This window comes from Trichechus manatus, unplaced genomic scaffold, assembly GCF_000243295.1.
Source record: "Trichechus manatus latirostris isolate Lorelei unplaced genomic scaffold, TriManLat1.0 scaffold00045, whole genome shotgun sequence".
NCBI classification, from domain to species: domain Eukaryota; kingdom Metazoa; phylum Chordata; class Mammalia; order Sirenia; family Trichechidae; genus Trichechus; species Trichechus manatus.
The window spans coordinates 9,378,503-9,391,285 of record NW_004443981.1 but is presented as its reverse complement, the minus strand read 5'-3'; the positions used below and the strand labels follow the sequence as shown (position 1 = coordinate 9,391,285).

The 12,783-nt window shown below is 45.7% G+C and overlaps 1 non-coding gene across 1 annotated transcript; it reads right to left on the bottom strand.

The window, feature by feature from the left end:
• Positions 1–6,860: 6,860 nt before the first annotated feature.
• On the bottom strand, positions 6,861–6,987 carry LOC111820666 (small nucleolar RNA SNORA40). Its single transcript, XR_002824195.1, has one exon. It is a non-coding gene; the product is annotated as a small nucleolar RNA SNORA40 (small nucleolar RNA).
• Between the last annotated feature and the right edge of the window lie 5,796 nt (positions 6,988–12,783).

Sequence of the window (12,783 nt, the reverse complement as noted above, 5' to 3'; positions counted from 1 at the left end):
GAGGCTTCCTCTCCCGTCATCCCCATTGGCCGAGTCACAGGTGAGAGGGTTCAGCTGAGACACAGATGACACTGCAGGCTGAACCTTTCCACATGCCAGTCTAGTGTACAAGTCCCCTCGCACAGGCCTGGCAGACTCGGGCGTTTGCTCTTGAGGTAGGTGGCAGGTCACCCTAAGCTTTGCTCCCCAGTCTTTGGCCCCAGGAGGGAGCCTTGCGGGGTAGCCTCCTACTCCTCCTACAAAGACTTTGTGTAGCAAAGCTGTTTCGAATATGGTGGCTCATGGCACTTAATTGATTCAATACCGTTAGCAACAAGTAAGTCTTTTTTTTATTGTAAAAAATATATTTAACACATTTGCCAATTCAACATTTTAACAAGTCTTTATACTGTGAATAATTGTGTACCGAAAATTTTATTATTTTTGGTCATAATTGCTTATTTTATTTTAGATTCTCTGTCCTCTAGGGACCGAACACACATTATTTAATCTTCATAGCAACCTTCTGGGTAGGGACTGTTGTTATCCCTGTTTTGTAGAGGAGGAAATCAACACTTAGATTAGCCTGTGTTGTCCGAGGCTGTACAAGTGGAAAAGGCCAGAGTCAGAACTAGACAAAATGGAGCCTTGGCTGCAGGGCACGGCCTCTCCTCCTGGACCAGGGAGGCTGCACTGGGCCCTCACTCTACGAAAGATCCATGTGATCTCAGCCGCTCTCTTACCTCCCCAGCCTTTCCTCATGTGTAACACAGGGACATGGCTGTTTGAAGGATAGTGAGTTTCGTTGAGATAATCCATGTAAAAACTTCGCCCAGTTGCTCTGTGTGGAATAGGTGCCAGATCAATGTCTGATATATTCATTCTATGATGGTTAATTTCATGTGTCAACTTGGCTAGGCCATGGTGCCCAGCTGTTCACTCAAACAGTAGTTTAGATGCTGTTATGAAGTAGTCGAATGTGCTTAAATCAGTTGGCCTCAGGTAAAGCTGATCACCCTCCATAATGTGGGTGGGCCTCATCCAATCAGTTGAAGGCCTTAAGAGCAAAAGGGGAGTTTTCATGAGGCAGAGTTCTGCCTCTAGACTGTAAATAGACATTTTAGCCAGAATTCCTTCACTTTTCCCATCGAATGACCTGTGGATTTTGGATTTGGGGATATAAGACTATAGTAGTCTCCAGCCTGTCACCTGACATACAGATTTGGGACTTGCCAGCCCCCACAATTGCATGAGCCAGTTCATTAAAATCAACCAGCTTCTCTCTGATTATAATCTTACTGGCTCTGTTTCTCTAAAGAATCTTAAGACACATTCTATAAAGAGAAGTCTTGGTGTTGTGTTGCTGGCATCTTCTATGGAGCAGGGTAAGCACTGAGCTTTCCCAGCTCATCAGCCTCCAGACGAAGCCCTGGCATCTTGAGCTCACCACTTCTAATCTTACCCCTGGGCCAATGATCTTCTGTGTTTTGGATGGCATACCCTGTTGATAGAGTATTTTGGCAACACACTCTCAGTATATCTGCATTTATGTATAACTTGTGTACATGTGCTGTTTTTAGTCGATATGTTCAATTTTAGTAAAACTAACAAATCTGTTTTCTTCCCACACCCACTGTTCTAGATGACTCAGTCACACTGGCAATCCCTTGCCATCATTGCTCTGTGGCATAAGACTGCCTGGGATGTTAAATAGGCAGGACGGCACTTTTCAGACGAGGAAACTAAGGCCCAACAGACTGACGTGACTTGCTCAAAGTCATTTGGCTAATAAGTAGTAGTTGGGCTGGAGACCTGGGCACACCAACTTCAAGACAGAGCTCCTCCCAGGGGGCCTGGCTGCCATGGCCGCTGGGAAGTGGAGACGAGGTGGGCTGGGGCAGCAAGCTCTGGGCCTGAGTGTTTCCTCTGGAAGTATGACCCGAGGCCGGGCCTTCCCTAAACCACCCATAGCCACTGCGGAGTGCAGCTCTCAATTCAGTCTCAGTCACAGGCCTGAGAGCCACCGCAGGCTTGTGCTTTCCAGCCTTCCTGCAGCAGAAGGTCCATCTCTAAGGCCTGCTGAACAGTCCTCTCCGAATTGCCTGCCAGGTTACAGGCCTTGATTTCTCCTCACCAGGATCGTGACAGTAGGCGTGGCTTATTGTCTTGCTTGTAGCGGAGCTTGTTGTTATTGTTAGCTGCTGTCAAATTGGCCCCCCATTCGTGGTGACCCCATGCACAATGGAATGAAACGCGGCCCAGTCCTGCGCCATGCCATCCCCATGATTGGATGTGGATCAGACCATTGTGATCCATAGAGTTTTCACTGGTGGATTTTCAGAAGTAGACTGCCAGACCTTTCTTCCTAGTCTTAGTCTGGAAGTTCCACTGAAACCTGTTCAGCATCATAGCAACACACAAACCACTACTGACAGACACGTGGTGGCTGTGCGTGAGGTGCATTGGCCGGGAATGGAACCTGAGTCTCCCACATCGAAGTCGAGAATTCTGCCACTGAACCACCACTGCCTCTGTAGGAGATCACCTGCTGGAAAACACAAGTGGTTCCTGGGACCGACTCGACCTGGCATCCCGCCCTCCTTGTTAGTGAAGTCCTGGTCATCCCCCCACCACTGATCTACCTCTCCACCATGGCTGTGTCTAAATTGGACTCTGCCATTTCCCCACCTCATCCTTTCCCGGCCCTTGTTGAAATGCCATCCAGCCATTGAGTCCATCCCGAAGGTCCCATCTTCCCAAAGTGAGATCCCTAGTGCCTCTCTGCAGCCTGGGACCATGAGCGAGAGTACCTGGGAGTGCTCAGTGAAATAGCTGACCACCAGCACCATGAGGCCAGGGGCTGGATCAGTCCTTGGTGCCACCGACCAGCCACCACAGCAGCGCCAGGTGCGGGATCCTGCCCTAGTCTGGCTCTGCCTCCAGAGGGGCCTAAGGCCTCTTCTCCATGTACCCTGGGATGAAGGATTTGCCTCGGGTAGGCCCTTCCCCATGAACTCTGCACTTGGTCTACTTTGATCAATGAAACATCAGCAAGAGTGACATCAGCAGAACCTGGAAAGCACTTGTGCCTTAGGGCTTGCCTCCTCTTGCTGCTGAGAATTTTGCCTCCCTATGAAGAAGCTCAGGACAGCTTTTGGGAGATGAGGGAGGGGTGCTGGCTGTGACTGCTGGCACCAATCACCAGGCCTGTGAGAGAGGCCATCCGAGACCATGGCCCCGGTGGAGCCACCAGGCGACTGTAGCCACATGAGCAACCCCGGCGAGACCAGCAGAAGAAGCGCCCAGCTGAGCCCAGTCCAAGTTGTTGACCCACAGAATTATCGTGGACAAATCAAATGCAGACGGGAGGAGGACCCAGGCACTGTGACAAGGCTTAGGCCACAGAAGAGGGCCAGCACTTGGCTCCTGATGCCTGGGTACTGCTGGGTCCACAGCTTTTGGGGGCAGGGCTACTCATCCTGGAGCTGCAGGCTGGGGGAGGGGAGTGCACCCTCCTGCGTGCCACCTCCTGAAGCCACAGGGAATCACTTGGAACTGCTCCTCTGAGGCCTGCCCCTGGCTTATGGGGGGAGGAGGTTGCTGCCAGGGCCTTCTGGGCAGCTGGTCTCAGAACAGCCCTCCAGACTCAAGTGTGGGATCTGCTGGTTGACTGCCTTTTTTATCAAGGAGATTCAGAAATGAAATGTTTTTCCCTACTCCCTAGACAACACACACACACTCCATTTCCTCAGCCCGCATTCTTCTGCCTTCCAGCTCCAGCCTCAGTCTGCCTGGAGCACCCTCAGCTCGTGGAGCCAGATCTCGCTGGCAAGGGCTCAGGGGTTTAGATTCTGTCCCTGGACTGCTGTGTGGCCTGAGGAAGGGTGCTCAGTCCCTCGGCGCTCCTGTGCTTTCATCTAAAGAGGGAACGTTCCCCATTGCTTTGGATGCCGTGGTGAAGGGGTGGCCTCCCAGCTGCCTCCCCAAGGGACAGTATCGTCCCTGCTCCCCGCAACATGGGTTAAGCAGGGATGGGGTACAGGGAAGAATGGGGCTGGGGGAGGTTCCTAGTCTTTCTGGGAGGAGCCAGGACCAATGCCCCTTCAGCCTAAGCGGATGCCAGGGCCCAGCCCCCTCTGCACAGCCTTGAGCACCCCTGGGACTCAGCAGCAAGAGAGTGGTCGGGAGGGAGGGGCTGCCTTCAAAGCAGCCAGCCTGGAGCCCTGTTCTGCAGGGTGAGCAGGGTGAGTGGGTTCATTTGCTGTCCACAAGGACTTACTGAGCTCCCTCCATGAGGCATGTGGGGAGAGGGGTGTGCAAGGGAGGTCATGCCCTCTGAGGCTTGAATACCAGTAGGGAGACAAGAAGTGAAAACAGACAAGCAAGGAAGATACTGCAGGTTCCTATGGAAGAAATCACTGGGTGCTGTAACCCAGAGGAGCCAGGAGGCTCACCTGGTTGGTTAGGCTGGGGCAGCCTCGAAGGCCTGGGCCACTAGGATGGGCCGGAGGTAACCACAGGCCTCGTCCCACCCGGAGCTGAGTGCCTCCCTCTCTGCGTGGCATCCAGGAAGACTTTAGAGGCAGCCACTGGTTTGACTCCAAGAGACCTGACCTGGCCACTAGGGGCATGATCCTCGCATGAGCTAGAGGCTAGGGAAGGCTTTTGGCGGTGGGAAAACTGACCCTGGCTGTGTCCCAGGTGTGAGCATGGAGGAGGAGGTTGGCAGCCCCAGGTGGGGATTGGACCTTCCCTTTTCTGCAGCCCACCTCCCTAGCCCAGGTTGTGTGCTCTGAAGGCCGCTTCCCAGGGACCAGGGCTCTTTGGAGAGATGGCAGGTTCCAGTCTGGAGGAAGTGCACAAGATGAGCCTGGGAACCTTCTGCTGAAAGCAAAGCAGCACTCAGGCTGCTGGGGCCGTGTCTAAGCACTCAGGAGCCAACCTCAAGGGACTGTCACTGGTCTGATGTGGAAGAATTTGACATCAAAAGAATAATGACTGATTGAAACATGGCAAATACAAGAATCCAAAAATTAACGATCTATTTAAAACAATACCCACTGATCATCATTGGAGTCTAGAAGGTATCAGACATGCAGCCAACTTTCCTATACAAACCATTTCTGGGTAATCAAATTGTTGAGGGGAAAAGTTCTTTACAGAAAATTCCAGTTCATAAATGCAGAAGCGGAAAAAAAATAATAAATGCAGAAGGATATGACAGAGCTAGAAAATGGATTAATTTACAACCCCTTGTGAAATCAGGGAGCTAGTCACCAGTCATCAATGGCTGCTAAAACCATCAGGTGAAAGTTTGACAGATAACTTGATAGTGGAGGGATCAGGCTGGACCTGAACCCACCTACCAACCTTAGAATGTCTGCTGAGAGGCCAAAAAAACATGCCTTACGATGCTGTTGCAGTAGAAGGACACAATGCCCCCCAAGAAGTATTCTTGTCAAAAAAATATTGAACCTGGATTTTTTCCATTTTAAATCAACTTTATTGAGATACAACTTACACACAATAAAATTCACCCATTTTAAGCATACAGGTCAATGCGTTAGACTAGTGCATACACCTGTGTAACCACCACCAGCCACATTAAGATACAGAACATGTTTCATCATCCCAACAAGTTCCCTCTTGTTCCTTCCCAATCACACCCCAGCCCCAGGCCACTTGTGATCTGGTTTCTATCATTATAGATGAGTTTTTCAGCCCTAGCATTTTATATAAATAGAATCATACAGTAACACAATATTTTATGTCTAGCTTCTTTTGTTCAGGATAATGTTTTTGAGATTCACTCATGTTACACATTAGCAATTTGTTCCTTTTTTATTGTGGTGTAGAATTCCGTTGTATGAATATACCACAATTTATTCATCACCTGTTAATAGACATTTGGGTTATTTCCAATTATTGAATATTATGAATAATTCTTAATTGTGAAAATCTTTTTTTTTTTTTTTTACAGGCTGACTTTGTTTTTTATTTTGTGTAACATTGGGCAAAAATTATTTAATGTTAATAAATTAATGCGTTTTACATGTGTCTTTCTGCTGCCCATCAATCGAGGTCACCTTAGTTCCTCCAAAGCTTGATTCATCTTCATCTTCAAGATAGCCTTTTTTAGAAGAACCTGTGCTAGTCCACTGCTGTTGTCAATATAAAGTTAGATTTCCAGAGATCACTGCATGGTAATCAGAAGTTTGACTTGGATTGTCTGTGCTGTCCAAGCCACTTTCCACACCAGATCTCAGACTGTCAGAATTTTCTTTTAGTTGGGCTACTTTATTTCCAATTAAATACAGAAATACTTCAAAAATTTCTCACCTAGAATTTCTTCAAACTATTCATTCACTTCAGGGCAATCTTAGAGTCCATGTACGTAGATTCTGCCTTACTCTTAACTTCAAACACCCTCTATCATGAATGAGTTGAATGAAATCCTGTTGACTCCTAAAGTAATCACCCAAGAAAAGTGCAGATCGGCAGGATGTGCCAATACCTGAAACTTCAGACATCAGGCGCTCAAGATAAAAGCCTAAAAAAGAGACAGTCTTAATGTTTCACTTCAAAATTAAAATTAGAATACTAAATCATTATAGGTAAGATATCAATTACGAGCTATGCCTTTTTAATGAATTCCACGGTGCTGGAATCATAATGATTCATAATACCCACATCATCTTTAAACGCCTGGTGCAAATGGTTAACACACTCCCTAACTGATTTTAGTTTACTCAGATGTGACTCAGAAGGCCTGGCAATGTGTCAAAAATCAGACATTAAAAACCTTATGGAACCCAGTTCCACTGACACACGGGGGTTTACCATGAGTTGGAATGAACTCGATGGCAACTGGTTTAACTATGCATGTCCCTTCTTATCTTTATCAAAACTCATACTGAACAATGAGTTCTGGGTTGCAAAAGAGGATTTATTTTTGCACCTGTCTATGAGTCTTTGTCCACAAATTAAACAAACACAAACACAAGTGCTAATGGTGAAAATCTTGTACAAGTCTTTGTGGACAAATGTTTTCATTTCTCATGGATAAATTCTCTGGGAGTTGCTGGGCAAATACATATTTAAGTTTCTCAGAAACTGCCAAACTGTTTTCCAAAGTAGTTGTAGTATTTTACACTCCCACCTGCAGTGTATGAGAGTTCCAGGTGCTCCACAGCCGCACCAACACTTGCTATTGTCAGTCTTTTTAATTTTAGCCTCTATAGTTGTAAGGTGATTCTTAAAAAAATACAAAGCTGTAGAATAACCAAGAAAATTTTGAAAAAGAAGACGAAGTTGGAGGATTCACGCTATCTGATGGCCAAGCTACAATAATCAAAAGAGTGTGATATTGGCATATGTAGACATATAATCAATGACATAGAATATAGTCCAGAAATAGTCCTTTTGACAAGGAATAGTCTTTTCAACAAATGGTGCTGGAGCCATCCTTATGGGGGAAAAACAAACCTTGATCCTTATCTTACACCATGTACAGAATTAAAATGTACCATAAACCTAAAGATAAAAGCTAAAATTAGAAAACATCTAGAAGAAAGCATAGGAGAAAATCTTTGTGTCTTTGGAGTAAGCAAACTCTTACAAAAGACACTGACCATAAAAGAAAAAAATTTTTTTTGATAAATTGAACCTGAATTTAATTGATTGAACCTCTAGATATAAATGCCAGTTTACGCAAAGTGAAGGATAGCGGAGTAACTTTAAGGACACCTCAAGAACATAATCAGCCCAATCTCGATTGTGGGAAATTCCCTAGGACAGAGGATTTGGTTTCTCACAACAAATTAGTGGTATAAAAAAGGGGATGGTGGGGATTTAAAGAGACTAAAAGAACCAACAACCAAATGCAATGTGTGGACTTTGTTCAGATCCCAATTTGAACAAACCAACTATAAAAAAGTTCCTTTGGAGATGATGCAGTCTGAATATTGACTGGGTTTAGGAAGAGGTTAATTGTATTGGTGTGATATGGACAAGATGGTTATGTTAAAATATATATGGATATACACACCACACACACACACACACACATATTCCAGATCAGAGATACAGTGCCCTGGTGGTGTAGTGGTTAAGAGCTCAGCTGCTAACCAAAAGGTTGGCAGTTCGAATCCACCAGCCGCTTCTTGGAAACTCTATGGGGCAGTTCTCCTCTGCCCTATAAGGTCACTGTGAGTCGGAAGCGACTTGAGGCACCTAATAAGAAGAACAACCAGAGATATAATCAGAAATATTTGTGGGAGGAAGACTGTGGCATGTAAGATTTGCTCTAAAATGCTGCCTCGGGAAGATGAGGCCAGAGAGCAGCAAACGTTGCTTTTTTTTTTTTTTTTTTGAGATAATTGTAGATTCAAAATAGTGCGTTTTCTTTTAAGTTGCAGTGAAATTAGCATAATATAAAATTAACCATTTTAAAATTGTGCATTTTAAAGTGAACAGTGACATTTAGTACAATCACAATGTTGTGCAACCCACCACCTCTAGTTCGGAAACGTTTCCACCAGCCCAGAATAAAACCCCATACCCGTTAAGTAATCAATCCGCATTCTCCCTCACCTCCTGCCCCTGGCAACCACCAATCTGCTTTCTGTTTCTATGGAAATTGTTGCTTTTTGAAGCTGGGTCTGTTATACCGTCTTCTCTAGTTTTGTGTATGTTTGAATGATCATAATAGGAAATGCTGGGGACCACACAGGGTCAGCTGGGTCTGTGGGCCGTTGCTCCTTGGTACCTGTCTCCTGGTGGATCACTTAGGTTGTTTTGGGTACAAGTAACTGGAAACCCCAACCTGAACTGGCTTAAACCATAAAGAGGTTCTAACAGCTCATATGGAGTTCGGGGTAGTGTAAATGATTAACGCACTTGACTGCTAACCAAAAGGTTGGACATTCAAGCCCACCCAGAGGAGCCTCAGAAGAAAGGCCTGGCAGTCTACTTTCAAAAAATCAGCCATTGGAAACCCTGTGGAGCACAGTTCTACTCTGACACACATGGGTTCGCCAGGAGTTGGAGTCGACTTGATGGCAACTGGTCTGGTTTGGTTTGGTTTGGTTTTGAACAGCTCATGTGGCTGTAAAGCTGAGACCTCTATCTTGGGAAGTTCAGGGGGGCTGTGGCTCCCTGACGTCTTCTCAGTGCTGTCTGCGGGTTTTCTTCTTGTCTGGCAGGTTGCAAGATGGCAGCGTCCCAGTGCCCAGTCATAATCACCTTCTCTGCAGCACTGACGCCCTCACCCCCTCTCCCTGCTCCTCCTCCTTTGGTCCCTGGAATCTCCAAGACTTTTGAAGGCAAGAACTGTGCCTGTTTTCTGTGTTACGGGCCAGCAAAACTACTCAATATATTAAGTTTTCAAAACTTTGCTTTTCTCAAAAGTGGAGGCCAGGGGTCTGGGTCCTGACTGGTCTCCCAGCACACATTGATTCAAAGACACAGCAGTCCAATAGAAATATAATTGCAATTTTTTCACTTATTTTCAATAAACTGCCCACGGGGGTGAGAAGTATATTTTTAATGTGCAGTAGAATCTCTTATATTTCCCAAAGCACCACCTCAGTTTTTCCCGGGCCTCTGCTGCCCAGGAGTTGGGGTGAGACGGGTATCGCCTGTTTTCACTGACGTTCGAAATGCCCCTTAGAAGGTGACCGTTAGTCACAGTGCTCTGACTACTCTTTGTTCTTGGTGCATCCGGTGTCTGGATAGCAAAGCGACTACCAGAGGGTCTGGTGTCTTCTTTGCCATGTCTGCATTAGCCACGGCTACCCCAGGAAGGGACTCAGATGTACTAGGAAGCTAAAGCAGCTTCCAGGGCCCTGTTTTTATGAAATATTTTAATTGCAAATGATTAAGACAGTTGTCCCTTTCCATTCCAACTTCCTCTCTGTCATGCCTCCCTTTGTGTCCAGTGGAGTTCAGGTGGCCATGAACATTTTTGAGATCTGGCTAAGGAAAAGTTGAATTTGGGATACATTTAGTTTGCACTTAACTCATTGCCGTTGAGTCGTAACAACTCTGTAGGATAGAGTAGAACGTCCTCGTAGCATTTCCAAGGCTGTAATCTTTACGGAAGCAGACTGCCACATCTTTCTCCCATGGAGCCACTGGTGGGTTCGAACCACTGTGTCGCCAGGGCTCCTAGTTTGCACTTAGTGGGACATATTTGTGTTGTTTGCTGTCTCTTCTCTGTAAAGTTATTGCTAGGTGTCCTGGGGTAGAAATGGCTTCAGGAATACTCCCACTCCCCGCTCTGCTGACTCGCTCCAGGCTCATGTTACCACTCAAAACTACAAGACTGGAAGTTGAATCATGAGAGGGGCGTGTCCTGGGGTGCCCAGCACCAGAAGTATGTGGGTAGTAGAGAAACACAGTTTGAAATGCACAAACCCAGAAGCTAGTCTATGGGAAATCCTTCCTCTCATCAGAGATGTAAAATTGTAAACAGAGGATTCGATTCGCATTGATACCGAGTCAAGACAGAAGTTTTGTATACTCAGTATTGCAATGTATACAATGTTAAACGCACATGATATTTTGGATGGGAATTGCATGCAATAGAATGTATCAGAATTCCTGTGTTGGAGGATACAAACCTGTAGCAGAACTTCAAACAGCAATTATGTCTGTGTGTGGTCACATGCTTTATGCACCCCCAATGTATCGGCATAAACAGGTGCCCAGAATTGCCACCACCCAAAACAATCTACAAAAACAAGTTTTCTGTAGCACGATACACCCTAACAGCAATTTAAAAATGCATTGGAATTGCTCTTGCGTATGTCTTAATATTCTTCAACAAAGACCTCTCAGAGTGTTAAGCAAAGATGTCACTTTGATGACTAAGCTGCACCTGACTCATGCCAACTTCTTTTCAATCACCTCATGCATGCGAAAGCTGGACGATGAAAAAGGAAGATTGAAGAATCGATACATTTGAATTGTAGTATTGGCAAAGAATATTAAATATACCATAGACCTCCAGAAGAACAAGAAATCTATCTTGATTGGAGGGAAGTACAGCCAGAATGTTCCTTAGAAGTGAGGATGGTGAGACTTCGTCTCACTTACGTTGGACACCTCATCAGGAGAGACCAGGTACTGGAAGAGGACATTATGCTTGGTAAAGCAGAAGGTCAGTGGAAAAGAGGGACGCCTCAATGAGGTGGATTGACACAGTGGCTCCGACAATGGACTCAAAGGTAGCAATGATTGTGAGGATGGCACAGGACCGGGCAACATTTTGTTTTGTTGTACATAGGGTTGCTATGAGTTGGAGTTGACTCTATAGCACCTAAGAACGACAACAATGTCTTAATATCAGATTCATTGTATTATTTTCAGAATAATTGATGAGAAGGAAGCATCCTAAGGAATCCAAAAACTTAAACTAAAAATATTACAAAAATGACATTGCAAAATTGTTGCCTTACAAAAAAGGCATCTCTCCTTCCATGTGGCAGACAGGTTCAATTCCCAGCGAACATACTTCATATGCAGCCTCCATCAGTGGAGGCTTGCAAGTTGCTATGATGCTGAACAGGTTTCAGTGGAGCTTGTAGACAAACTAAGACTAGGAAGAATGGCCTGGCAATCGACGTCCAAAAATCAGTCAATGAAAACCCTGTGGATCACAACAGTCCAATCATGGGAATGGCGTAGAACCGGGCCGCGCTTTGTTCCACTGTGCATGGGGTCACCATGAGTCAGGGGCCAACTCAACAGCAGCTAACAACAGCAACAAGGGCAGTTCATTAGTAGAAGTATGATGTTATTTTTCTTAAATTTGTGATGTTTGTGTTATTTGGAAGTTTGCAATTTGTTGGGAATTCTTTTCTATTCAAAATAAATATTAACTTTCACATCTAATTTATTTTTCTATTGAACTTTAGATGAAGTTTTACAGAACAAACTAGCTTCTCATTAAACAGCTAGTACACATATTGTTTTTTGACACTGGTTAACAACCCCATGACATGTCAGTACTCTCCCTTCTTGACCCTGGGTTCCCTATTAACAGCTTTCCTGTCCCCTCCTGCCTTCTAGTCCTTGCCCCTGGGCTGGTGTGCCCCTTTAGTCTCGTTTTGTCCTATGGATCTTTCTAATCCTTGGCTAAAAGGTGAACCTCTGGAGTGACTTCATTACTGAGCTAAAGGGTGTCCAGGGGCCATACTCTTGGGGTTTCTCCAGTCTCTGTCAGGCCAGTAAGTCTGGTCTTTTTTTGTGAGTTAGAATTTTTTTCTACATTTTTCTCCTGCTCTGTCCAGGACCCTCTGTTGTGATCCCTGTCAGAACAGTCAGTGGTGGTAGCTGGGCACCATCTAGCTGCACTGGACTTAGTCTGATGGAGGCCATAGTAGTTGTGGTCTGTTAGTCTTTTGGACTAATCTTTCCCTTCACATCTAATATTTTGATCATAATTTTGTACTTTTCTTAAAGAAGTTCCCACCCCCACCCCCCACCCCGATTGTATAGGCCTTCAGGCCCCACAAGGATCTTCTCCTGCTGGGCTTTTCTCTTTCCCATCCTCTCCACTCTGTTAATCCACACCAGTAACCATCAGGGCTTCTCAACCTCGTTTTACAGATGAGGAACCCCACCTTTGAGCACCTCCTAAGAGCTAGGCCCTGGGCTCCAGGACCTGGCACTCTGGACATGGCTGTCCAGAGCAAGTGGATTAAACGGTATATGCTTCTCATATGCCTCTTAGCTACTGCTTCAGGCACTCCTGCTCCTTGGCCCCTGCAAGCCTTCTCCCAGTTGCATTATCCTGCTTCT